This window comes from Melopsittacus undulatus, chromosome 1, assembly GCF_012275295.1.
Source record: "Melopsittacus undulatus isolate bMelUnd1 chromosome 1, bMelUnd1.mat.Z, whole genome shotgun sequence".
Lineage (NCBI taxonomy): Eukaryota > Metazoa > Chordata > Aves > Psittaciformes > Psittaculidae > Melopsittacus > Melopsittacus undulatus.
In genome coordinates this window covers 93,619,759-93,647,745 of record NC_047527.1, presented here as the reverse complement: position 1 = coordinate 93,647,745, position 27,987 = coordinate 93,619,759, and the positions used below count along the sequence as shown (strand labels likewise).

General features: G+C 38.0%; 1 long non-coding RNA gene across 2 annotated transcripts; it reads right to left on the bottom strand.

Moving 5' to 3' along the window:
* Positions 1-48: 48 nt before the first annotated feature.
* On the bottom strand, positions 49-27,565 carry LOC115946642 (uncharacterized). 2 transcript variants are annotated; one of them, XR_004549837.1, is made up of 6 exons: positions 27,472-27,565; positions 25,609-25,675; positions 24,871-24,985; positions 15,910-16,189; positions 15,135-15,220; positions 49-560 (listed from the first exon to the last, which is right to left on the bottom strand). It is a non-coding gene; the product is annotated as an uncharacterized lncRNA (long non-coding RNA). The 2 variants fall into 2 exon arrangements; XR_004549838.1 differs by lacking the exon at positions 24,871-24,985 and adding an exon at positions 19,872-19,984.
* Positions 27,566-27,987: the final 422 nt, after the last annotated feature.

The following is a 27,987-nucleotide window of genomic DNA, read 5'->3' as shown; positions in this document are numbered from 1 at the left end:
CTCTCCAAGGGAACAGAGAAATCTGATGCATGTATGGAGGTAAAAAAGATTGGCTTCTTTATTTTGTCAGACTAAAGGTGGAGAGAAGATTGGACTTCTGCCTAATTAAAATAATCAGCAAATAGGAAAAACAGCTCTAAAAGAGCTAAGCTAAGAATGGGGTTACCAAAAGATTAAATAGCTATAAAACAGTTATGAGCGAAATGAGAAGTAATTATTAAATTCAAAGTTCCATAAGATGAAATTACATGGAGAGAGCAGGACTATTTAAAACATAATTTAAAATGTCAGCCCAGCAGTCCTTAGACTATTATCTGTAAAGCATTTTTTATTCTAACCTTAAGCTTATCATTCTATATTTTTGCACATATTTACTTATAATACAAAATATTAATATAGAAGAAAAAATATTTTCTCTTGCCAGACAGTATGACACTGTTGTTGGTATTGCAGCAGCTTTCAATGGTCAGGAAGTGCAAGTACAGGGAAACGCTGTAGCCTCAGGCTGGTTCTTGCTTCCTCAGCATGTCTTGTGCATTGGCCACACCACAAACCCAAAGCTGCAAGAGGACAAACCACCATCAGTCACTCTGGAGGTGGAAGAAGCAGAGCCTGGCAGCTCCTAATTTTCCAAAACACTGAATGCGAGACCTTAAATCCCAAACACATGTGAACTTCAGTATTTCAGAAATTCATAACTAGGTCACATTGTGGAAAATTTTCACAACGATGCTGCCCTTTGGGCTATTTGTTATGTATTAAATTATTTCTTAAATTGCCAGTCCATGCTTCAATAAAGCAGTTTCCCAACAGAGCTGCCTGTAAAACATGGTGGTGCTGCTAGTGTGAGCAAGGCATTCTCTTCCTTATTCATGATATCAAAACAGATTTAATCAAAACTTTTCAATAAAATCCTGGCCTTGGCTAGATGTGTGCCAGGAAACATTTCAGCCCTTCTGGGACCCCTAGTCTATGCAGGTGTGCCAGCCTGCACGGGACTGGGGCCACAGTTTTAACTGCTGTGTTTCAGTGCCTGGGGCATTAGTCCATTGATAGCAGGAAAAAGATCATGTGATTTATGAATAATAAGATGGAGAAACGTGAATGAACTTTCAGAAAAATAGTTGACAGTGATCGGAAAAACCTCCTCCCAGAAAAGTGTTTAAGGCACATTTTAAACATATGTTTAAACATGTTTAAATGATTTTTGTAAAAGAAAAAAAAAATGAAATGAGGCTTCTGCTACTTTTGAACCCATTTAGTTCAGTTTTAAAACTATTCCAGAAAGGAAAAGGGATAAATTCAAGATGAATGTTAATTGGATCTAACAGTCTAACTAGAAGAACTGGTTAAGCTTCATTTGCTGATTTATTTTTTCTTTAAATCATTCATTATATTGTTGTTTAGCATAATAGCACTTTATAGTTTCAGATAAGATCAGAGATACGCTGCATTTTGTGTTGTGTCAAAGACACACAGAAACACGATTCCCATCCTCAGACTGCAGAGCAAAGGCCATCCTGCACAAAAAATCCTGGCCATGTTAAGCCAATGGGAAAAGATAAGCACCGTCATTTTTATCAGGTTTCAAAGCAAAACGGCACATTTTTACTTCCCCCTACAAAAGAAGATATAAATACTGTTTTCTTTTTGATTGAGTTACATTTGATTTACAGATAGAAGGGTAAAAAAATATCAAGAGCCATAGAAGCAATAGAAATCATTAAAAAGAATGATATTGAAAATTAAAGCAAAGAAATCTGTAAGTTGTGTGAGACTGTGAAGCACTTTCAGATGGCTTGTGAAAGAGCTGTGGATTTAAATGCATATCTGCTAAGTGATGTGTGCTTTTTATGTACATAATATAATTGTGCTAGAGTTCCTCTGAGTGGGTGAGAGTCCATCAGGCATAGTTTCCTGCTTCCCAACAGCAGATGCCAATGAAAAACAGGACACAAGAAGCTGGCTAGGTGTAGGGTGGTATTCCCACAGATTCATCCCCCTAGACCCAGCAATTGGCAGTTTGCTTGTCCTACACGGAGAATGGTGAATTGCCTGACTAAATTTATGTCAGTGTGAAATTTAAATGTGGTTTACCTCCACAAAAAAGATAGAACGTTCTCTGGTGAAGGGTGAAATAGAGAGTGAAGGTCATTGGGTGTATGGTCCTTATCTGCACAGCAGCCTCCAGAGCTCCAGGTGCTCAAGTCTGAACTTGTTTGCATGTGTGCACTGTTACCCTTGTAATCATGTGTGGGATGGGCCTATCAAAAATCCAAGTACATGTATAGAAGATGGTCCTCTAATGTTACCTTCTGGTGCACTTGCACAAAAGAAATGTTTATTCCTTTACACAGGAGCTTATGCACATCATTCTTTTAGAGTATATGCAATTTAAAAACTAAATCATAGTGTTTGTCTTCAGCAACTATATTGAATCCAGTTTTAAGCATTACTTCTGAGTAATAATACTTGATTCTGTAAGTAACTTCACAGGTTCATAAGGGTGAACTATGCTGTAAGTAGTAAAAAATTGCTGTACAAATGCAAATACTTTCACAGATCAACAGTAAAACAAGTTACATCTCTGCCTGTAAAATGGTTTCTGTTAAGCTAGTGAACAAACTGATAATTTGGTTAATTCTAACTAACTGTCTGCATTGCCAGAGCTTCACAGATCCCAGCAGACCCAACATGAAACCTGCATTACATTGTGATTTATTGCCCTACTTATTCTAGAATGTCAGAAAGATAATTTGCAGAGAAAGCTTGCTAAAGCTCATTAAAAATATGTGATTTAGTGTTAGGAAAGCTAAGCTGACATCCAGTGTATGGGAAGCCTTGCATCCAGAAAGGAGGATTGTGCTGTAGGCTCTAACATTTCGCCTGCAGCCAAGCTGGGAGTTCGGGACATTTTCTTTTGACTCTTCAGTCTTTTCCTCTGAGGAGATGGGGATTATCTCCTCCTGCCTTGCAGCTAAGTGCTTCTTTTGATGCTCTGCAAGGCAGGGTATTTAGACCCTGAACCTTGCACTGCATACATGTAGAACTTCAAGTTGTGACTTGCCAAATCAACACACCTGGATGGGTGGGACAAAGAGCTGAGCTCTTGCCCCTCTAGGCAGGAGAGGTCAGACCAAGTTTCAGTTGTACCTGAGATGGCAAAGTGAAACAGGCCATATGGCCACCAGAGTTGTGGAATGAGGGGGGGAAAGGAAAGAAATACGCAAGTTAAAATGAGAAGAAATAACATAGCATTTAAAGTGCTTATTTAATAACTTAATGGGAACAGAAAAAATTAAATTACTGTGTTAGCTGATTATTTAGTTATGTTACACAAGCCCATGTAATATTATCTGAATATTCCTATGCAGATTTATTTTTACTTCTACTCAAAATGCCAGACACTGGTATTCTTTGGGTATTGGATAAAATACACAATTTTGTATCACATGGGGCCTGATTGTGAACACACTGCAGATAAGGGCTAGCATGGGAGTAGAGGTCAAAATAGCAGATCCTCAGTGGCTGTTACACTGAAATAGTTTAGTTTTATTACTGACCACAAGATGGGAAGAGAGTCTTTGTGGCTCTCCTATCACTCCATCTTGGACCAAGAGGATACTCCTGAAGCACATCTTTCAGTTGTTTCCATTTACATTGCTGATGTTCACATTGTGTGGCCCTTTTGCAGAATGCTCACTGGCTTCCTTTTGTATTACCGTGACCTGGAAGACATGCTCCAAAAGCACACCTAATGTCCATCTGCTCCTGTGCGATCAGGCCACAGTACCAAGTAAAGTTACTACCAAGTAAAGCTTGGAACTAGATGATTTTAAGGTCTTTTCCAGCCCTAAGTACTTTATGATTCTATGATTCCAGTACCAAGTATCAAGCTTCAGAAATTTATACAGGGCTAATACTGAGTGCTTTGTGTGAACTGGTAACTAAATAGTGCTAGATTTGCTCTATTACTCAGCTGTAAGTGGGCTGCATCACTCACTAACGCCCAGGAGCCCAGCCTTTGCCCATCACAGCCTGTATGTCATATACTGCCGTCTATAAACCTAGCGAGTTCCATCCTGAGGGATAATAGGGGCTTTTTTTTAGCTCAAGTTCTCTTGACTGCAAGTCTTTTCCAGACTCCCACTGCTACCCTGATTAGGAACACTCCACCACCATTTCAGGAGCTTGTTTCCTTAGGGGTAGATTTTGAAACTTAGTGCAGAGCATGTAGAAAATTAAGTCAATACCTCTGTTTCTTCCCATTTTTAAGTGAGTGAAAATAGAAGCCTGGAATGACTCTAAAGAAAACCACTATTAACAGTCGTGAGTCCATGACCACCCAGTAGTGGAAAGGGGGGGGGGGGGGTGAGGGGGTGTGAATGTGGGGAGGCTGTTTTAAATCTGGAACTGATTGCATTCACTTTAGCATTTCCCTGCATGTTAGTTTCTATTTCCAATTTTTAATTCCAGTTTTTATTTTTAGCTGGGTGTATTTTAATGGTTTAAATGAAGAAATTGATGCATTTTCTAACTGCAAGCAACAGTGATGATTATAACTGCACTAGGAGCATGGCAATTTTAAATAAAATCATTACATATCAAACACAAACATAAACAACCATGGAAGCACTGATAGAGCTTGGAGTTCTGGATATAGGTGTGAATTGTTTCTGTTAGAGGATTAAGTTCCTGAAAGTTTAGGGGGAATTTCAGGTTTCTGGGTGGGCTATAGCAGACTGATGGCTTTTTATCTGCAGACTGCTGCATTTGGCCAATATATTCACTGCTGTACACTCAGTTTTGTCCTTTTATAGAGGTTCTCCTACTTTATGCCATATTTTTAATTTTTCAATTTCCCTCCAGGATTGTTTTCACATTCATCCCTGGCACTACTGCAGCAAATAAAAATACCAACTGAAGCACAAACCCAAGCTGAAAAAGACAGAGGCCCCAGATGGATAATCTCATAGATTATTCCATTATTAATTGTCCCAGATTTATCAAATGCCACATCCAAATAAGGTCAAAGATGTAACCTTCCTCAAGACATGCAACCACCCCTTTGCACAAGCCTTGGTTTCTACTATGGAAAGTTTAAACTGATTTCCAATAACAATAGAAAAAAGAAGTAATGTTGATACATTCTGAGCTATGTACTCAACATGCCAAGAAGATCATTAGAGACTGACACCAATGATGTGCCATACAGCAAGATGTCTCTTCTGTGCCTGTCCTTTACTGACATTCCTGTCGCATCCTATTCACCAACCTCCTGCAGTGATACTCTCTTGCTTTGGATAAAAAATTTCCCTGTTATTGTTAGTGGTTTATGCATATTGCCATTTTGCTCTGGTTTTCACAGTTCATTTTGTTTGTATTTTAATCACTAAATGAAAAAAGTTACTCATAGCAGAATAATCAGCATTGCAATATATATGTATTTATCTGTACCTGATTGAATATCACATTATTAATAGGTTGTAAGTGTTAACTCCCAGAGGGAGACTCACAAATTCACTTAATTTCCCTGATTTCACATTTAGGTCTCTGCATTAGCTATAAATGTGCAAAACCACATGGAGGTGGTTCCTATTTACTACATAGCTGAGGAGGCACATGGCTCTTTTTTCTTTCACCATATGGCTGAAGTAACTTGCACACAAGCAATTTGTTCTGATTCAGCTGTTTCAGCAGGAAGGATTTGCAGAAGCAGGATTGGGAAATACACAGGATTCTCTTTCACTTCTGTGGCAAGAGTTATATTTTTAATTAGCCCCTGCTAGTCTTCTGAGGGCAGCTTGTAGAAGTTTAATTCTCTAGCTCAAGTTTGAGTCTGACTTGATAAGGCCATTTTTTTATGTACATAGGGACCAGTTCTGAAAGCATTTTCAGGTTTTTAGAAAAGTCAGCTCTTTTGGCAAATTCCACTGAAGAAAAGTAAGAGTTTGGGATTTTGTTTTCTCCCAGTAGACTTGACTTACATAAAGCTTATTGAAGATATAGGAAGCAGGGAATGGTAGTCAATAGGCTACTTCACTGAAATCTTAAGAGAAACAGCTGTTGGGAGGATTTTATAAAACGTGGATAGTAGTTTAAATATCTGAAGGCCCAGGGTTTGTACAGTGGGAAGGAATAAAAACCTAGGTCAACTCATAATGGACAGAAAAAACCTGTAGATTAGTGCATTTCTTGTTACTTGTTTACACAGTAGTATAATTAAAATCAAAGCAATTGGATTTACTAAACTCTGACAAGTAAAAACAAAGTTCAGTTGATTAAAAAAATAGCATTTAAGAATATGGATTGACTAAAAACTATAGCCAACATAGAGGGAATGGAAAAAAAGCACAGAACATAAACCAGCCTTATTAATTTGAAGCAATGCTCTGAGATTTTAAAATAATATCAGCTGAATGAACATGGTGTTGCACATATTTAGGAAGGGGGAGCAGAACATCCAAATGACTTGCAAAATGTTGTGCATTTGTAGTTTAGCATAATACGTGGGATATATGTGGTGGTGCCTTTAAAATTCAGCTCTAATACAGCATCCTGTCAGCAGTGCTATGGTTAAGAGCTTGTGAGAGAGCATCCCTTTAATGTCATTGGTCTTTCAGCTTTCAGTTTAATAGTTAAGCTGTTTCTAATTGTGTTCAGCTAAAACTTGGCATACAGTTTATGGACTTGGATGCAACTCTCATTTCAGTAAAAAATAAAATGGGAGGAAAGAGGCAAAATTTTAATCTGTTCTGTTCCTGGAGTTATTAAGTGGTAAATTAGATAGAAGTTTCAATGTTTTAGTCACCTTTCCAAAATTTGTCCAAATATGATTTCTTACTCTAAACATGTAGTTTACTCTAAAAATGTAACAGAATGTAATATAGGACACACACGTTTACATAGCCAAGAACTAATCAAAACACTCAACTTTGAACCTTCTGCAACAGACTTTAAGAAAACCAAATTAGGATCTTGCTCATGGGGAGAGATGTGTGTGTTAATGACTAGAAAAGGAGCTCTGCACACATTTCAGGAAATTGCATTAACCTTCATCAACACCAGAAACCAAAGCAAAAAGTCTGTGTTGGAACCAACACCTAATGTCGGTTTTAGGAGAGCACCTAAAGAGAGAGTGTTGTCAGTAGAAACACCCCATCCTGCATTTTGCACATCACTGACCCCCAGGGCACTGTCGTCAGAGCCAGCTCACTGCCTTCATTCTTTCCTCAGCAAAGGGTGCAGGTTCCCCCCAGCCTTGCAGGGCTTTGAGGGAGTAAAATGCCTTTGTCTATTCCCAAAAACACAATGGAATTACAGGGGAAAAAGAAAATGGGGAGAAAATTTCAGTTTGTGATTGTTGCAGCTGTAGCTGGTCCCACACAGCTGGTGTGGGGAAGAGAAGTACCTGCTCCTGCCCTCTCCCCTCCCATGCCTGCAATGGGTGGTGGAAACACATCTTCTGCCATCTGCAGACCGTGTTTCACTTAGGAAGAGCTGCCACCTGCAAGACTCCCTGAAGGAGGAATGGTCATCCAGCTTATCTTGAAGCCAGAAAGTGAGGCCATGGAGGACAGCTCAGCAGAAAAAGACACTTCATTGGCAGAGTCAAGACACATTAATCATCCAGAAAATCTCTTAAGGCAGGAAAACTGGCATCCTTGGCTTCCCAGAGTTTGCCTAGACTTCATGCTTCTTCCTGTCTTCTATCAGAGATCTCAGAATAGCAAATAGCAACATATTCTTGAATATTAAGCATATAGAGCTCTGGAGGCACAGCCTGTAATTGAGGAGTGCAGTTAGTTGGTTGTAAGGGGCAGGAGGAGGGTGCAGGCACCTCCTCACTAGACATCTGTGCTAATTTTGCTGACTGCAGGAATAGTGGCCTTTGGGGCATTTAATAAAAAATGATTAAGGAAGAGACAGGACTGTGGCTATATTACTCATCCATTAACTAGCTACGCAGGAGAACAGACACTTCTCTCCCTGAAGCAATATAGCAATGGACATACAGTCTTTGCATGGCTGCTCTGCTCTTCATGTCCTCCAAGAGGACAAATTTTGCTGTGGTTTGAACAAATACAGCATCTCATAGAATCATAGAATAGTTAGGGCTAGAAAGGACCTTAAGACTATCTAGTTTCAATCTCTCTGCTTTGGGCAGGGACCCTTCACCCTAGACCATGTCACCCAAGGCTCTGTCCAACCTGGCCTTGAACACTGCCAGGGATGGAGCATTTACCACTTCTTTCGGCAGCCTGTTCCAGTGCCTCACCACCCTTGCACTAAAGAATTTCCTCCTTATATCTAATCTGAACTTCCCCTGGTTTAGTTTGTCCATTGAGATCAGTGGAAGCTGATCTGTGGTAGGCCAAAGGTAACACAATATAATACAGATTCCTTTAGTAAGTGATTGACAAGTTTGTTTATAACAATTTCTGATGGAGCTGCTTTAGCTTTAGGTATAATTAAGTAGGAAGACACATGGTGAAGTTTTTCAAGAGCATCCCTGATGTTCCCCAAGGGAACTTTCAAAGTCCTGAGTGGTGGTGGGGCATTTGACTCCTGTTGACTCCAAACTTTAATCAGGTCCCATCATTGTCAGCTGTAACTTTAATGTTCTCCCTGATTTCCCAGAGGCATGAGCAACCAAATGTTCCCAGTGAATTTAGCTGGGAGCTGCTGAGAGCCTTGAAAATCATTCTAGGTAGTTAGATGCCTCCATAAGAACTCAAAAACATGCTCTTGCCAATTAGGACTCACCTTTCAGGAGTGCTCACCTGACTCTTTCCTGGAGCATGTCCATAGTCACGGGGTGGGGTGGGAGCAGTTATTAAAAACCCACCAGGTCTTCCTGTAGAAATGTGATTTACAAGCAATATCTTAAAAATACTTTACCTAACCAGTGTTATTAAGGGTAGTTCTTGTCATCAGCTGTACCTTGACCATACTGTCTATTTCATGACATAGAGAAAGCTGCTCAATAAATGATAAGTTCTGTTTTGAAAAGAAGAAGGAAAGAAGGAAGGGAAAAGACCTGCACACTCCTGAGTGCTATGCATCACCCCAAAATCACTTGCAGGTGTACGTAAGTCTTGCCAATCCTTCTAGCCCAATTTTTGTATGCAAGGTCATCCTCCTGGTGCTACCTTAGAAACTGGCCTTATTCTACAGAGGACATTGAATGATAACACTGTGAGTCAGCTGACTGCTGTGTCACAGAGCTGCTGCTTTCTACATTATCGCAACTGCCAGAGCTCTTACTGCTGCAGTTTTCTAGTCGCAGTGCGGCAAAGCAGACGCATAGAACCAGGCACAAAGCAGCATAGATTTTTTTTATTCTTGTCTTTTTCATATGAAGGGAATTTTCCTGGTGTTAGCGCAGGAACAGACACACAGCCTGGATGTGTTGGCTTCAGCCTGGCAGCGTTTTCAGCTGAGCAGGGACTGCTTGGAGCTCTGCACCCAAACTGCCTCTGAGGAAGAACGCCTGGCTTCCCACTTTATGTACTAAGAGGGTTTTTTTTATGCTACGGTGATATACCTGCAGCAATAGGACAAAGGAGATAGTACTTGTCACTGTTTGTCCGACTGGGGCCTTTGCAGGCACTCCACTGCCGAAGCTGCGCCAATGTCCCAGGGTCATATAGATTGGTAATACAGATTGCCGCAGTTTCTTACATCAGTAAGAGCAAAGCTCATACAAGAAACCAGACTCTCTGACCTAAATCAATCCCACTCCTTTTGGATACAGGGCAGCAGTCGACTAGCAATGACACAACCAGCCATCAAGTGGAGACTCTCTGGGACTGCAATCTGTATCGGTTGGAGTCTGAGAGAATGAAACCTTTTCGGTTATCCAGTCGCTTCTCCTTCTTCTAATACTACAATTACTACAACTACTACTACTACTACTACTTCTGTTTTTCTTGCCTGTAAGAAGCTATAAATTGTGCTTGGTCTCTGAGAATATATATGCCTGGATTAGTCTGTCTATAATGCAGTTCTTATCTGCTCCTGCTGGAAATCAGGGCACGAAGTCAGCCTGCTTTAACAGTTTTTTCTTTCTGCGTGATGCTATGCAACTAGAATGGGTTACACTGACAACAAAGGAACAAGCACAAAGCACCACTTTCTTTGCTGGACTGTTACAGGAACATAACTCTTCTTCGATATGACACCCTGGTCTCTTCTCTTTGCTGTTCTATTGTTGTTGGGTATTTTTGTTTCAAATTCATCTAATCGAAGAGCCTAACAGACACCATCGTGGATGTGGGTTTTAATGCTTTGGAAAAGACAGCCTGTGGAGACTGCGATTTGAGACAGCAACACATTTAGGTTATTGCCAATTTGAAATACTTGGTTTGTGAAGCACAGCCCTAAGGGACGAGCTCAGTAACTGAGAATGATATTGTAGATAAAGAAATAAAAATGACAAGCGTAATGGAGGCTCTGCAAAAGAGACTGTCAGAGAATCAGTTCATGGATGGCAATTTCACCAGTCTGAATCTGAATAATTCATAGATTGAAATTACCCTGCTTTCACCTTTCCATTTAAACCGGCATGATCTGAATCTCTAATAAATTTTCAAGATAAAGTAAAATGCCAATTTGAATCTGAAGAGCTTTTAAAACCAGATGCTACACCCTGAATCTTTCGATACCTTTCACAATTATCCTGTGAGAACCGCACTTCATCATGAAGCACCATTACCAGTGAAAATTACTGTGATTACAATAGCAACAATAGAATACCATCAAATGATCTCTAATTTACCTAATTTACCAAGGCTGACTGTGTGCCCATTGTGTTTCACTATGTCTGGCATAGGATCAATATCACAGTGGAACAAAAATGCCTTAGTGTGTGCTTTCTTTTGGCACCTTTAACTTTGACAGTACAGGAAAAATCTATCTGCTGTTAAATGTTTTTACAGCTAATCTGCATGCCTGCTGTAAGATCTGATTGATTCTCCATGATTTTCTTTAGCTCTTGGGTACTGGATGTCATTGTGTTACTAATTTGTTTATAATGTATACTCATGCACAAAGACTGCAGCAAACGAGTACCAGCAGAGAGACCCTGCACTGCTGCTGCAGTGGCAGCACTCTTGCAGGGGAAGCCAAAATGAGTTTGGTGCCTTATGTTAATAGTTACTCGTGTCTGAGTTAGAAATGCTTTCTAGCATCACCGGCCTTGGTTGTATTACATGAAAAAATGATGCAAAACCCACAGTGAAGTAAAAAGATCATGTGTGATACTAACCAGATTTTTTCCCCCCGTATTCAGCAGTTAGCATGTGGTTGTGAGACAGGCTGCAACTTCTGCAGACGTGCATATGTAGGTACGCATGCACATACACAGACATAAAGATACTGTGCTTTGTGAATATGTGCCGATCACTGAAAGTAGCAACTTTTTCTGACAAGCCAGGCACAGTGTTTTGCCACAATCTGCTCACTTGTAACAAATCCTTGGTTTGGAGGTGTAAATTTCCTATAGGATGAAGCGTGACTTCTGGAACAGTAAGTACCGTTTATGCAATGTGTTGGTGCCTATAGCTATGCTACAGAATAGTATTTTAAGCACAGTTTGAGCCCTTGTAGCATAACTATGATGTGGAGAAGTGAGAAACAAGTAGAGAAGGCTAGAAACAGGCATTCTTCATGGAAATGTCTGTATCTGCTGAGTGTATGTGTGTGAGTCGTACAGTTCAGGCTTGTTTTTCATTTTATAACCACATTTACTCTGCCTTCAGGGAACAGTTTCTAAGGAAGGAAGGTAAGCAGTATTTATTCTAATTTATATGACTGTATTGTATTTCTTTTGTGAAAAATGCATGTTTATAGCACATAGTTATATAAAACAGCATGATCTTGTGACATCTAATTAAGTGTTTCTGTATTCATGTTAAAACTGGACAAGAGAGCATATTTAAAATATGGCTTTTTATTCAAAATAGACTTACAGAAATGCTACGTAACAAAAGAATTTAAAGATTGGGTTTGTATTCAGCTTTGACTCTTTCATGTTATTAAAGTCTATTTTGCCTAAATAATAATGTTATTGAAATATTTGGATTTTAGATAATTTATCTTCTTCAAATACAATTTACTGCACTTCTAAATTTCCTGTATACAAGTGGAGACTGTTCTTTAGAGGTAAGAGAGGTAGAAGGTTTTACAGCTTTAGCTGTGATAACAAAGGAATTTGCAAGGGCACAAAATATGATTATACAAAAATATTGAATTTTAGATTATTCAGTAATGTGATTTAGCAAACTGTTTTTCTTAGACAACATGCTCTCAAGTTACTATGCTATCTGGAATTAATTAGTCAACTCAGTGCTATATTTATATTCTTCATTTTCACACAGTATTCAAAACTTAACAAAGAAAAAAATCCTTGTGTAAAAGAGAGACTAACTCTGGTGCAAGTGTAAAATCTACATTATGTTACTGTGGTAATAAAATCAAGAGATTCAGACCAAACTTTGCTGAAGAGAGCTAGGTGGTTTGGTGTAACTGTTTTATGATGAGTATTTTATAGTTTTAGGTACACAAATATAAGATACACTGATATAACTACTATGCTGAAAGGATCATGCAAACAGGAATGTAAATGTTCTGCAAAATACCACACAAATACTTGCTAGCATTTACATTATTATTATTAGCATCACAGTCTTATGGTATTATTTACTGGTTTGAAATCATGGTCTGTTAACCATTTTGATTCTATTTGCAATCAGAGTTTCTTTATCAGTGTTATCTGCTGCAACAGTCTGTGGAGAGTGGATGGTCATGGAATGCTAGATGTCCTCATTAATAGCTGCAGAGCAGAATATAACATAAAGTTTATGTTTAAGGACCTGATCCAAAGAATTCTGTGAATCTCTGCTGTAGTCCTCTAACGTAGTTTGTGTTCATATCACTGAATTGTTAATGTGCCTCTGGCTTTCACCCACTGCTCCACACTGGCCTCATGTTTCAAAATATACAATGCTGGTCAGGCCTAATGCCATTTCTCAATGTAAGCCACTGCAGTAGTTGCCAGAGGATGTTATGACAGTGCCCTCAGGAGGTGAGGTTATCTGTGAGACTGCTACAAAGTACCTGAAAAAGTTTAAAAAACCCAGGAAGTAAACTCTGCCTTTTGGGTTTGTGTTTCAAAAAGGGCAGGACTGCACTCTGCCAGCAGGACAGATTGCATGTGCAAGTGGGAAAAAGAGCATTAAAATCAGCTGCAGGATCATGAAGTGAATATTAGCAATATTACCTTGTAAAAAGCATTATAGCCGCCTGTACTATCCATATATTTTCTGATATGGCTATAGTTCATCAGGTGCAGCTACAGCTGAAGTGTTTAAGATATACAATTGTATGTGCTGACATAAATGGCAGACTGTGCAATATTAAAGTTCTAACATAAAGCCACTAATTTTAGCAACAGTGATTCAACAGTTAACCTACATTATGTCACAAGATGTATTGGTCTGGTTTTGTGCTTATGATTTTCACTGTGTTGCACTTTTCTATAGATGGATCTCCAAATGCAATTAAGGGCCAAAACACTTCTCCACATGATTTCCCAATTAAATGCCAATATTCAATTCAGGAAAATTCCCTCTATGAGTTTGGAGGACCCATGCCCTCCTCCGCATCTAGACAGTGATTATAATCCAGTTTCACATGTGAAGAACATACTGAAGCCCATTCGACTGCCATTAGTTTAGTAGCAACACTCCCTGTGCCATTCAGCATAGAAAATGTATTGATTAATTACTTTCCTTCCATTATAGACTTTCTGTGAAAGTTTTTGTTGTTTTGCTGGTTTTTTTCTTTTGATTGGAAGAATCCAGTGTAACTGACAATGTTGAATAGAAGATGCTTTCTGTTCACCAGAACATGTGGCCTGAGCTAAATGTACACTGAAACCACCAATTCAGGATAGGTTTGTCTATGAACTGAAGGGACCTTCTTGCCTGTAATTTTGTTGATGATATTTGTTTTGTTGTATATCTGCTCACTAGCTTGTCAATTCTGCATTCTTATCAGCTGCTATAAACCACACAAATTCTGATCTGTAATGTTTGTATCTACCTGGACAAGAGCCCTGAGAACAGGAGGGTCTGTTGTGTGTTTGGGTTTTTTTTTCACTTTACAGTTGCTTTGAATTAATTGTAGCTGCCTATGGAAATATGATTCCCTAAGAATGTAGAGAAATGCATTATGTATGTATAAAGTATCTCTAGATTCCTCTGCATCCTGGCTGCTAGGAATTGCACGCTATTATTCCTGGGCAAAAATGTTAGGAGGAATGTAAGACTGAAGTAACTTGAAAGGATAACAGTCGCAGTTCCAAACCAGCCATTTTGACACATGAAATTTGGAGTTAAACAAAAGACAATATAAATGTTCACAGATATCACAGATACAATTAAAATTGCTTACTCCCTTTCTGATGTCATGTGAAAACTGCAGCACGTGATAGAGGTAAACAATTTTGCCTTTTCAGTTCATATTATACAGATACAACTAAAAAACACCTTTGGCTTTAGAAGTATTTGCGTTCCATTTCACAGCATCAGTTCACTTTCTTTAGGGACTATAAAGATATACCTGCTCTGTGTTTTTAGCTGCATAACTCTAATGTAGTCAAAAGTTCTGAAAATTGAATGGTTTCTGACCAAGTGAAAGTGGGAAATGAATTCCAAAATGAAAACTGCAGTGGAAGCAGTGGGCTTCTCAGGTCTCATGCCATTTCTTCTAATAATGTGTTTTCTACATCAGCTTAAACTCAGAATTTATCCTAATGAGCACAAAATTAAAAAAAAAAAAAACAAAACCAAAAAAACCTCAGGAATTCAAAATATGCCTCCTTTTGAGCTTGAAAACTGCATTTGATACTATTTATGCCACAGGTCTTGTTTCAAAGTTTATCAAGGAATTGTATCCAAAAGCATGCTTGTAACAATATACCTCATTTTTAGCTAGTCATGGATCAGGGAAAATACACAATGAATTAGCTTTGAATGCTAAATTGGGAAATGCTGTTAAAATGAAATGAAAAAAATAATAAAAAATAAGACAGTGAAATGTTCAGTAGAAAAGCCTTTTATCATACTCACCCATTGCTGTTTCTTCTGCCTCCTATGTTAATTCCAAAACCATCTCCAGTAGCATAACAATCACGGAGACTTGTCACCCCTTTGACCTGCAGGTAGTAAGTGATGGCAAGAAGCTTCATTCAGGTGAGATCCCACATCCTCAGCTCCTAAAGGCAATACCCTGGTTGGCAGGCCTAAGGAAGAGGGAGGTATGCAGAGGGGCCTTGAGGGTGGGGAGATGATCTATACGCTACATGCTTCTGACTCCTCTACTAAAGCAAAAGTGGGAAAAAGTCATTATTAAGTAAAGAGGAGTAGTAATACCTTCAGTTTCAACATTTCCACAGGCAGCTCTCCTCTAAACTTGTCACATTTGTACCTAGCATGAGCATTGTGTATCAAAATTCTAAGTCACCCAGAAAATTTGTCAATCAAAATTGTGACTGAAGAAAAATTTCCATAACCCAATCCACTACAATAATGCTTACTCATTTAAGAACCCACAGTCCCAGCGTTACTTTTCAAAACCAGCTTTAAGGCCTTCTTATTTACATATAAATGTAGCCTCTGATGCCACTGCACCTGTAGTATCTGTAAGTTAACCATATATTTCATAACAGCTTAAGCAGCTATATCCCATTTAATTTGTCATTTTGTGTAATGGTATTTTTGCCTTTCCTTTGAGTGATATAGCACAGCACATATCATGCACTGAATTAGCATGGATCTTTGCCATTCCTTTTCTAAAAAGAAATTATTTTCTTCCAAGCTTGACTGTACTAAACTTATCACCTACCTTTTCTTGAGGTGCAGCCTGTCTTTGGCAAGCTGATGGGCTTGATCTGGTGATGAACTGCTTACAATTTCTGCTTCTTTGGTGTCTGTTTCATTGTATCTAGGCGTTGGAGTGCATCCTTTCCTCCACCACAAAACTTGATGCTAGGTAATTACTCAAACCAAACTTTCTGATGATACATGCTACATCTTCTGACAGCTCTGTGTAACTTGCTGAATTGCTGAGCTCTTGCAACAGTATCTGGAGTCCATGGGTGGGAGTATGCACAGGATGGATTTCTCTGTAAAGAAATAAAGAATAAAGTAACTTCCTTGTACTTCAGATTGTTTGCTCCAGTTTAGGCAACACTTGTGACCTTAATCCCTAGGTCTTTGTTTTCTTTTTGCAAATTACTTTCTCTAAACACAATTCTTTCACCTTACAGATCACTTTATGGAAACAATTTCATTATCTGTGAGTCAAATAATGAAGAGGTAACTGTTACTGGATCCTGCTGGAATTGCATGTTCCCATCATCAATGCTGTGTGGCAGATTAGGACCAGGCTCTTCAGAAAATGAGGACTAAAAGACTGAATTACTGTTCATTGAGAGTTTGTCTTGAGCACAGAGCAAGTTTTGTACCCCATGCTGTTTGTTTTTCTGTCCATCCCAGCATTTTCCCATTTTGAAAAGCAACTTTCTTATCACAGTCTCTCTGCCCACTCAAGCCATATTTCCCCAGGCTCACTCCTTTCCTAACAGCTTTGCATCCCTACTACTTCCCACCCCAAGACCCAACCTTAGTCTAGTCAATCATAATCCTCTCTGATGAGACTTCTTCTTTTTTTTTTTTTTTACCTCTCCCACTTTACATTTCCCCTTTCCCACTTCACACTCCCCTTCCTGACCTCTGAGCTTTTGTTTCTAGCTGTTTGGCATCAAACTGGTTCTTTATTGTTCCAGTCTGGCCTTCAAAATGTAGGCAGCTCCAAGCACCCAAATGTGGGTGTATTTTTATAGAGAGAGCAATAGGCATGTCTCTCAGAGAGAACATTCCCTTAGCTCTTTTCCATCTCCACTGAGCTCTTCAAGGCACACAGGCACAAGAACATTTCCCATATTTTTAAACAGGGCTAATGCCAAAATCTTACAAGCAATGGGATAATAACAACAACTAATATCAAGAACAGTAGAAACAAAGAGGGGGAAAATCCCCCGATGCAAATGTCCTGTGTGGAAAATACCAGCTGAGTAGTTAAAGGCTGTCAGGACTGTAAGCATCAGAGAACAAGATCATATAAACAAACTGTGCTGAGAAGCTGAACATAATCAGAGCTCCCTGCATATATTTCCAATGCCTATGCCACATACAGATGTGTATGCATATACCTTCATATAACCGGGAAAAGAATGACTTTATTATGCATATCTTTTCTTTAAGATCAACAAGAACACCCTAATTCTGTATTTTGGAAATATATAAACATAACTTGGGGAAATGTTGATCACCAGCTAATGCACAAAGGTTATAAAATTGGCTACTCCAAAGAATTTTAAGTTTCAGTGGTACTTTGGGGTTTTCAGGGGCAAAAAATAAAATATAGTTGTCAAGGGGTATCATAAATGTGTGAAATAGGCTTGATACCTAACTATAATTGTTTGTTTGTTTGCTTATTTATTTAAAAAGCATTAAAATGCTGTCTTAATTTGGCACTGAAAAATTTCTGGTTTTCCTGCATTCTTGGGTTTGGAGATGTCCTTTCATCTTCCACTATGGCAGTGAACCAGAGACTCTTGGCAGGTACTTCTGAACAAATAGTTGATCTATTTGGGTCGTCCACTTCCACAATTTCTGGACATTCACAAGAGTAGGCTAGAAAATATTTGCATTGCTATGTATTTAGCCACAATACCTATCAAGAAAAAACAATTTTATTATGGAAAGCACTGTATGAAGGGAAAATGTCTAACCTTTGGAGCTGTGGCTTTTTTTTGACTGAAGAACAGTCACTGACAATTTGAGAAAGCAATGTGCCATCTTGAGCTATTCAGAGATCGTTTTTAGAATACACAGAAAAAAGAAAGCTATAAACTATGAACTGAAAGATTCACATTATATATGCAACCCAGTTTTTTAACAGCCTCATTGCAGTTCTCATATCTATTTTTATCAAAAATGCAAATGTACTTGTAGTGATGAATTGATGACTGGATTTAAAAGAAAGAGCTACATCCCCTCCCCTGAAAAAATAACTGTGGTTTCAGGCCCTGATTAAGTGTTAGAAAAAAATAAAATTTCAAAAATAATAATAATAAAAATAACCCCCCTAACCAATCACTCTTGGAGTGTTCATAAATTTACATGTAGCAGAATGTAATTTGCATATAAGTCTTGAACAGACTCCAATCTGCCAGCACCAGTTTTAAAGCTTCTACAAAGATTTAAGGACTTATCAGGCCTGTGTTGGAATGACTTCTAGAAATAAGGTAGCTAATATTGTGCGTATTTGTCAGCAGTCACGTAAGTATAATGCAAGCTGATCTTTGGTGCTCATGTAACAACCTACCATGTAGACAGAGGAGTTCCTGGATTTTCATTTAAACAACTCAGTAAATTGCTCATTTTCTTTATCCAAAGGCAAAACACTGTATTTTTAAGAGACGTATTTGGAAAAAAAGAAAATCTAGAAAATAAGCTAATATATCCTGGAATATTAGAAGTAGAGAAACTTGTTGGTTTTAAAGGTGATTACGAAATGCATCAGGGCTGTTAGCTCATTTAAATTCCTTCACAACCCAAGCTTAGTCAATATTGCTTTATCTGCATAAGAAAACTACTATTTAAATGAGTGAGCTGAAGCTGAAGTTAGATGAAGGAACAGGATGGCTTTTGCACAATTAGGAATGCAATTTTCATTGATGATGGACAAATGTGTAGTTATTTTAGGAGTGACTGTCACCAAATTTCCTAATAGTATGATACATTTACTCTTTCCCTCGATCTTTGCAGATTTATTGATATTTGCATAGTACTTTAATCTAATATTCTTCCCGACTCCCAAATAGGTTTATTCAGTTTTCTGAAATTAATCTATATAGACACTACAGAGGATATTGAAATGGTATTTAATAGCTTTCCAAATATTAAATTTTCATTTTTTATTAAAATGTAGTCCATTGGGAAAACTTACTTTAAAAATCAGCACATCCAAATGTGGCAGAGGTGGAAGAAGGACCTGCCAGAAATTCAAGGTAGTATGACACAAAGATAAATCAGAAATCATGGGTTACTGCCTCTTTTATATGATATTTTAACTGTTGATGACCAATAGAGCCATGCTACTAATTTAATTCTTTTAAGCTCAGTTTGCTAGTTAAATCATGAACCCTTTCAGGGTTGGGAAACTACCTGAAGCATAACTTTGGATCTTTCCTGTTCCTTTGCATCAAAGCAGGGACATGAAAATGTCTTAAGTGAAATCTGGAGATTATAAATTCAGAGAAAATCTAACTGTAGTAAAGAGAATGCTAGGAGTGGAACATGGGGTGCAGGATTGAGACAACAGGTAGAAGTTAGAAGGGATGGGACTAAGGTCTGATCTTCATTGCTTCTTAAGAATAATCCTTGGCAGGGTACTCTATGTAGTGTAAACCAGATAACCTCTTTGAATCCCTGTTGATCTATTCTCATGACCTCTTTGTTATCAGCTAAGGTGTAAAACTTAACTAAGAGATACCTTTTCTTTCATCTACCTGAGTATATTGATTGTACCCAATGTGTTAAATTTCTTCCCATATCCTAGCTACATTTTCATTGTGCACAACCTTCAGAAACACACAATAACCTGGCACAAGAGTAGGGCTGGGGTTTTTGTTTGTTTGGGTTTGTTTGTTTGTTCTGCCTGGGAATTGTAGTTTCACTTTCAAAAGCTAAAACAAGAGCTATTTAGTTACAAGTGATAGTAAAACTTCCAAGTCCCACCTGCTGACTGGGTGCTACTGGGATGAGCAGATTGGAATTCACAGAGTGAAAATACATTCCTCAGCAGTCCCTTATCACTTTTCAACAGACAAGTGATGAAATCCTCCTAAGAGCTACAAACAAGGAGAAATAACAATTCCTCATCAGCAGTATGCTTTTCTAAACCAGATCATAACACTATCAAAAAACTCATTTGCAGAAGTAAAAAGTAAAGAAAAAAGCCTGAAAACTGATGGCTGTCTCATAAGTGTCATGGCTGGTATCTCAGTGCCAGCTTCAGATATAAAGAATTTGAAATTGCTTTCTGAATGCTGTGGGCTTTTTTGATCCCTAAAAAACTTACTGAGGCCTTCAGACTTGTAGCTACAGTTACCTGTTAGTTGCAAAACTACTGAATACAGTAGATACTAACTATAAGTAAGAAAGGGTTAAAAAGGAAGAAGAGAAAAAACAGTTTCATATGAAGGAGAATGAAAGTGAACTGAAAATTGAGTTTCATATTTTTAACTATTTTTCATTATTTTTACTATATTTTTGCATAACTTGGTCTTGGCCAGTAACAAAACTAGAAAAAATGGCTATGTTTGCTTGTTTATCTAAATTTCTCCATCAGTGGCCATTAGGACTACTGTAATTTTTCAGCAAATGGAGTGAGACCTCTTATAGCCAGCCTACATAATAGTGCTTTTCTTTGTGGAGCAAGGTGGGGAGGTTGCATATGCCCTTTTCCTCTATGATGATCAGGGGGCTGGAGCATCTCCTCTATGAAGGTAGGCTGAGAAAGTTGTGGCTGTTCAGCCTGGAGAAGAGAAGGCTGCATGGAGACCTCATAGCAGCCTTCCAGTATCTGAAGGGGGTTTAAAAGGATGCTGTGGAGGGACTCTTCATTAGGGACTGTAGTGATAGGACAAGGGGTAACAGGTTAAAACTTAAAGAGGGGAAGTTTAGATAGGATATATGGAGGGAGTTTTTACTGTAAGGGTGATGAGGCACTGTAATGGGTTGCCCAGGGAAGTTGTAAATGCCCCACCCCTAGTGGTGTTCAAGGCCATGTTGGACAGAGCCTTGGGTGACATGATTTAATGTGAGGTGTCCCTGCCCATGGCAGGGGGGTTGGAACTAGATGATCTCAATGTCCTTTCCAACCCTGACTATTCTATGATTCTATGTAATACAGCCAGAGTCCTCCAATATCTGGTCAAGACATTTACTCACATGATTTTTCATATATTGTTATGTTTTGATATATTTTTGCAATATTTGGTGAGCAAGTACCAACTATAAGCTAATAGCTATGAATATTGCAATTGATAATACAGTTTCATCTATAATAGATCTTTTGTAAGTGGGCTTACAAAGAATATAAATGATAACATGATAAAAATACATTTATAATTATATACATACATATGTGTACACACATACTTGCAAATAAGAAGTTTTAACATGACTTTAAACTATGCATATGCAGTAATTTCACTTTGATTTGAACACTTGTCACTTGTTTTTATTTTGCCACCAGTAGCAGAATACCTCTATTTTGCTTTTGCTGCTTGGCTTTGCTTATGAAAGAATGCAAGTTAGTTTTTAAATAATTGCAATGGTTCAGATGTCATAGTGGTATACCACAGATCTGAATTTCAAGAGCCACTACAGTGTTGGGTGGACCATACATATTAGCTATTAATAGTAGGGCTATTTCAAGCATCAGAGACTGCACAAGAAAGCCTTAAGAAGTGCTTTAATTTGGGTGTCTAGGCTAAACTCCTGACTGCAATCTCAGCAAATTCTGTGTTTGTAGAAATTAGTTTCATAACATCTTCATTATTTTCTTTGGACACCCTTCCTGAATTCCTAGTTATTCTTCTAACTCAAATTCTTCAGTTTATGTTTGCCTCTTTCTTTCTGATATTCAGATTACATCTTTCCATGATAATCATCAGGTTTTTTTTATTTTTCCTAATATTATTTTAGACTAACTGCAAATGCTCATCTGAGGAACTCAAAAGCCAAATTTGCCCAGATTGGTATAAATAAACAGACATTACTTTCCAGCTGTCTCCCATTTCTGTCTACACATGCTGATAAAACTGTTGTCTAGAACTTTAAAGACTAAAAGAAGACAAGGCAAAATAGAAGTAGTAGAAAGATACACTATAACCCCCAAGAAAACTAGCACGTGACAAATTGCATCTTTCCATTTGAAAGAATTAGCTTCCAACCACTAAAGTACAATGTGATACCTATTTATCAAGATCAATTGTTTTCTTGTTGCAAAGCACAAACTTAATTACAAAGATCATTTACATATGGATGACATTTGCTTAAGCAATATTTCTAATACTGTTTGCATAAATATTATTTAATTAAATTTGTTTTTAACCCCATCCTTTCAGAAAGTAGGCAAACATAACACTGCAAACACTGTCCTAGATGATCAAAATGCGGTCCTTTACTTACCCAGGGAACTATGCGTGTAGAGTTTTCCATGAACTTAACAGTCTTCATCATTAAATAGTTTGAGCTGTTATTTTTTTGTCCCTGCAATTTGTATTCCAAAACTACTCTAGAACCTCACCACTTTCATGGTCAGAAACTTTCTAATTTCCAGCCTAAATTTATTCCTGGCCAAATTACACCTTTTTGTTCTTGTGCCAACATTGTCTGCTAAAGTAAATAGTTCTTTTCCTTGCCTACTGTTTACCACCCTATTGTGTTTTGAGAGAGTAATTATTTCCTGTATCAGCTTTTGTTTCTGCTAGACTAAACAACCAAAATTTTTGCAGCCTTGCTCTTAAAATGACTCCTCACTGGTAATCTCCCAAGTTCTTTATCTGTTTCATCTTCTACGAAGATGATGAAAAAAATCTGTGTTGGATTTCTCAGGTGCTTCAAGTAATGGTGCAGAAGTTTTCCTCTGCTTTGTTAACAAATAGCTTAACTGGTTTGTCCTTGGATGGCATTTGCTTTTTCCTGGGTGTATCCCACAGGCAACCTAATAACCCTGTAGTCAGCTAACATGCATACCTAGATCCATCTACTATACTGTTTACAACTGATATGCTCCTGTTTATAGCAGATTTTTTAAATTCATCCTTGAATGCATGTATCCACTGCCAATACTACATGTTTAAGAGTGAGTTTAGCAGTGTTTATTTCTAATGTGGTTTTTTTTTCTATTGGTAACACATTTTGGATATATTAATGAAAAAGATAATAAAAAAATAAGAAGGAATAATGTTGGGAGGCAAAGGGAGGTACCCAGCACACTGACAGCACCAGGCACAATGGATTAAGGGATAATAAATTTTCACAAATGCTTCAGTGTAATATTATAGAACATAAAGTTCTATTCTAAAGCAGGATCTCAGAAAATTATTTTTTGGTCTTGTATACTCACAGCTGCTTGAATATTGCATTTTAGTTGGGGGAAAAGTGCTTGGACGCATTAGAACAGGAGCTCCCAAAGACACTTACAGAATCTTTCAAGGTGGCATGGAAGGAGTGTGGGGGCACATGCAGCCCTCCACCTCCTCCCCATAGAAGCTGGGAAAAAGTTTTCTGGGTTGCATTTGCTGCCCAAGGGGTCAAATGTCTTTCATGGTGTATATCTGAAGTTTAGCACACAGCTGGCAGCTACTGTGTCTACCGCAGTAAGAGAAAACAATGGTGGTATCTAAAGCAAATTAATTTGGAGAATCTCTGTATTAGAGTGCTTTGTAGTGGTAGTATTATTCCCACAATTTCCTAGAAATCACACATTACTGTAGATCTGTTTCTTGGGTTTGCTTAGTTTTTAAAAGTTGGGGGTAACAGTTATGGACTTGAGACTTCAGAGAGTCTGTATCTTTGAAACAGCAGTGCAATATTTTCTTTGCATGATTATCGCATCAATACTTCTAGAGTTGTTCACAGTAAAAAACTTTGGTACTACCTGGTTGTAAAAGTTCCATTTAAGGGCCAGATATTTTGGAACGTAGAGTACATTATTCTTAGGTTTTAAACACATTGACATTTTCTGAAGCATGCTAAAGATTTTGGACTGCAAGTTCAACCACTTAGGAATTTAGAAACTTTGAATCTTTAAGAAAAGAATTGAAATTTCCTTATTTTGTCGCTGAAACCAGCGATTTATGAAACACCTTTAGCTGTACAATTGTTTAAAAGAGAAGACTGGTGTATTCCCACACTTACTAGCAAGAGCTTCACTATTTCTTAGAAACATGAGCTAGGTTTTTGAGGGATTTTTTTTTTGAGGGAGAAAGATGATGTAAAAATAATGTGAATTTTTGTGGTTTTTTTTTTATATTTTTTATGAGTGCTGGAATGAGAAAATATATTCAAAAGAGTTATCTGCTGGCGAATGCAGCTTTACAGAATTCTTGAAAACTCTTCTTGTCAGTTTTAAATTTGATGGAAATCTGCTTATTGGGAAGGGAATCTGCATCTCTTCAGGATTAGTTTAATAAGTTATTAAAAGTTAGTTTTATTTAATGTGCCCTCCTTGACTACTGCTGTATAATACCTTCTTTGATGTTGAAGTGGGGAAGTGAACATATTAACATTTTGGTGCATTATTAGTAGTGTTTAATATGTTGTATTCTGGTTAAGGCATCCCTGTGGAGCTGATAGCTGTGGACTAATGCCTGGTATCCTTAGCAGGTAAGGTCTGAATGTCTTTCAGTGGTAACATGATGTCACAAAAGGAGAAAGAAGTCTTGATATCTTTTGTTAAGCTGAGTTTGAAAGGCTTTGATTTTATAAATTCCAAGAATGGTGTCAAGTAAACCTAGCTTATTCAAATAGCTGCTTCAAAAAGTAAATGAATTGATATTTCTGTCAGAAGAGTTTATTTCTCATAATTCACTATCTTTCTAAAAGTATCTGAGATGTGTTCAGACACCAGAACCTTGTATGCCTCCACTGCAGCAGGGTGCAACCAAATGATCATTTTGATTTGACAAAATTAATTTCAGTGTAGCTCTTTCCCCTAAATTACCTTTCTTTTTTGCTGTTGCAGTCAGTAAAAGTATTTGTCAAACTGGGACAAAGCTCTGTCATTAGTCTCTATCCTTTAGACTTCTGTTGCTGAAGGAAGTGGATTTGCAAAATGCCTTACAAAGAGAAACATGTCACAGAATGAAACATGTAGTGTACGGTAATATTATCCTGCTGATTTTAATCTGATAGAGGTGTTAGGCTAATTAAGAAAGAATTAAACTACGCATGACAGATACCAATCATACTGCTTAATATACAGCTGAAGGATACATAGAACCACAGGGGTGATGAAACATTGCAAGAACATATATAGAAGAGAGAGAAAACACTATTGCTGCATGCAAGTATAGGGTATTTTGCAGGTAAACATAGTATACTTGTTTGACAAGATGTTCTTGTACTCAGTATAATTTTGTCATTAGTACAGATTCTATACAGAAAATAGTTATCAAGTAATTAAAAATAGCTTGTGGGAGGTTGTGTCAGTGAAGAGCAGAGAATCACCTCTTTCATTTTTCTCTTAATATAAAATAATTATTTTTCCTTTTGTGCAGTATCTTCTGATGTTATTTTAAAATCAAAATCAGTGATATTTTTATAAGCTAGGAAAATGATTTTTTCTGTGAGAAGCTGGCCTCATTGATAAGTTAATATTAAACACTGTTTGGCATCTATATGAAGAAGCATCCAGGAAATATTTTCTCCGTAAAAAAGAGATGTATTTTTTCTCACTTACTTTACATTTCTTGCTTTGGCTTCATTTCCATTAAGTTCGACTCAGGGAAAAATAGATCTATTGCTTCCTAAAAGAAGATTTATTAGTGTGGAAACAGAGAAAAAGTTGTGTCAAGGCATGCAAATTTTTGGTCATCTCCATAGTTTTATACTATTTCTATTTCTTTATACAGTCAAGTCATATAGATCTGTTAGACCATGTAATTAGATACCTCAGTATCTAATGAGATTAATCTGTTTAAGAGAAGAAGTTTATGGTTTATGTACAGGAGAATCATAGAATCATAGAATAGTTAGGGTTGGAAAGGACCTCAAGATCATCTAGAAAGATACGGTAAGTTTCAGTTTCACATTGTAAGGAGTGCCATGTTGAATAAAGAGCAAAAGTGGAAAAATTCCATTCTGGGAATTAGGGATGTGCATCAGCATAGACTCTGCTGTGTCATGCAGGCTAACACAGGAATATGGCACTTGTCCGGGAAGCTAGGGATCAGGTCAGGAAAGTTAAGGCCCAGTCTGAATTGAATCTAGCCAGGGAGGTCAAAAATCTTGGAGCAGATTCTCCTGGAAAGCATGGTGAGGCACACAAAAAAAAACGAGGTGGTTGGTGACAGCCAGCATGGCTTCACTAAGGGGAAATCCTGCCTGACCAATTTGGTGACCTTCTATGATGGGGCTATGGAACTGATGGATAGTGGCAAGAGAGCTGACATCATCTACCTGGACTTGTGCAAAGCGTTCAACACTGTCTCGCATAACATCCTTGTCTCTAAATTGGAGAGACATCAATTTGATGGATGGACCACTTGGTGGCTAAAGAATTGGCTGGGTAGCCACATGCAGAGACTTGTGGTCCATGGATCAACATAAAATTGAAGATCAGTAACAAGTAGTGTCCCTCAGAAGTTGGTGATGGGACCGATCCTGTTCAACATCTTAGTTGGCGGTATGGACAGTGGAATTTAGTGTGTCCTCAGCAAGTTTGCCAACGACACTAAGTTGTGTGGTTCAGTTGATGTGTTGGAGGGAAGGGATGCCATCCAGAGTGACCTTGTCACACCTGAAAGGAGAGCTAATGCCAATGAAGACCTCATAGCAGCCTTTCAGTATCTGAAGGGGACCTATAAGGATGCTGGAGAGGGACTCTTCATCAGGGACTGTAGCGATAGGACAAGGGGTAATGGGTTTAAACTTAACCAGGGGAAGTTCAGGTTAGATATAAGGAAGAAGTTCTTCATGTGAGAGTGGTGCGGCACTGGAATGGGTTGCCCAGGGAAGCTGTGAATCCTCCATCCCTGGCAGTGCTCAAGGCCAGGCTGGACAGAGCCATGGGCAACAGGTTCTAGCATGAGGTGTCCCTGCCCATGGCAGAGGGGTGGAACTTGATGACCTTAAGGTCCTTTCCAGCCCTAACCATTAAAAAAAAGAAAAGATCAATTCCTCCCTTACTCCTTATATAAGTATATGAGATACCTGTAAAATGATGAAGTTAAAAGAGAGATAAAGCTGTTCATATTCTGTACTTGAATTGCATATGGGTTACTCCTTTTCAGGTGTGTGGTCTAAGCTTCAGGTGATGGGAGTGGTTCCCATCCCTCTTCATCATGTTTTTTGAAGTTTTACTTTTTCTTTTTTCATCTTCCTCCCGGCATATTCCTCTGCTTTCTCATGAATGGTGTCACTAATAGAGATTAACCAGATGTCTCAGCAGGGCTGTTTTCATTTTGCTACCATAGTATATACTTACCCTGGGTTACCATTCTTTCTTTTGTACTGCATATTTTCTTCCCTATCTGAGCTTCAGCGGAATAGTCTGTTTTAAAAACACTATTAAAAACAAGAGAGAAGAAAAAATTCTCCTTACAAATCTCTTGCAAGTTCACCTCCAAATTGGAAGTCGCTCCTTCTTTTTTCCAGTCCTGTGACTTTATTTTCAGCATTGTTGAGCCTTTGTGTCACTTCCACACTCCTGCAAACCAGATCACTATAAATAAGAATAGACTCTTAGAGGCTTTCAGTGTGAGTATCAGTTTGAAAGTCCTTTTAACAAATTTAATCAGTTAAAACAAAAAAAAGACTCTTCCAACCCATTCTGCCTTCAGTGGCAGCGCAAAACCCAGGTGCTCAAACAAAAAAAAAATAGTAAATCCACTTATTACTTAAAAGTATAAAATGTTAACAGAAAGGATATTTTTAAAGCAATGTGTGAGTACTATACACATGAACACTAAATGTATATTCCCTTAAAATCATCTCGTAGGGAAATAAAATATCCATTTGCATTTTACTCTTGCACACAGGTTTATCAAGATAATATATGCATCTTTTTGTATGCTGAGACATTGCTTTGTCTCTGCCTCAGCCTGCCCAAAGTGTATAG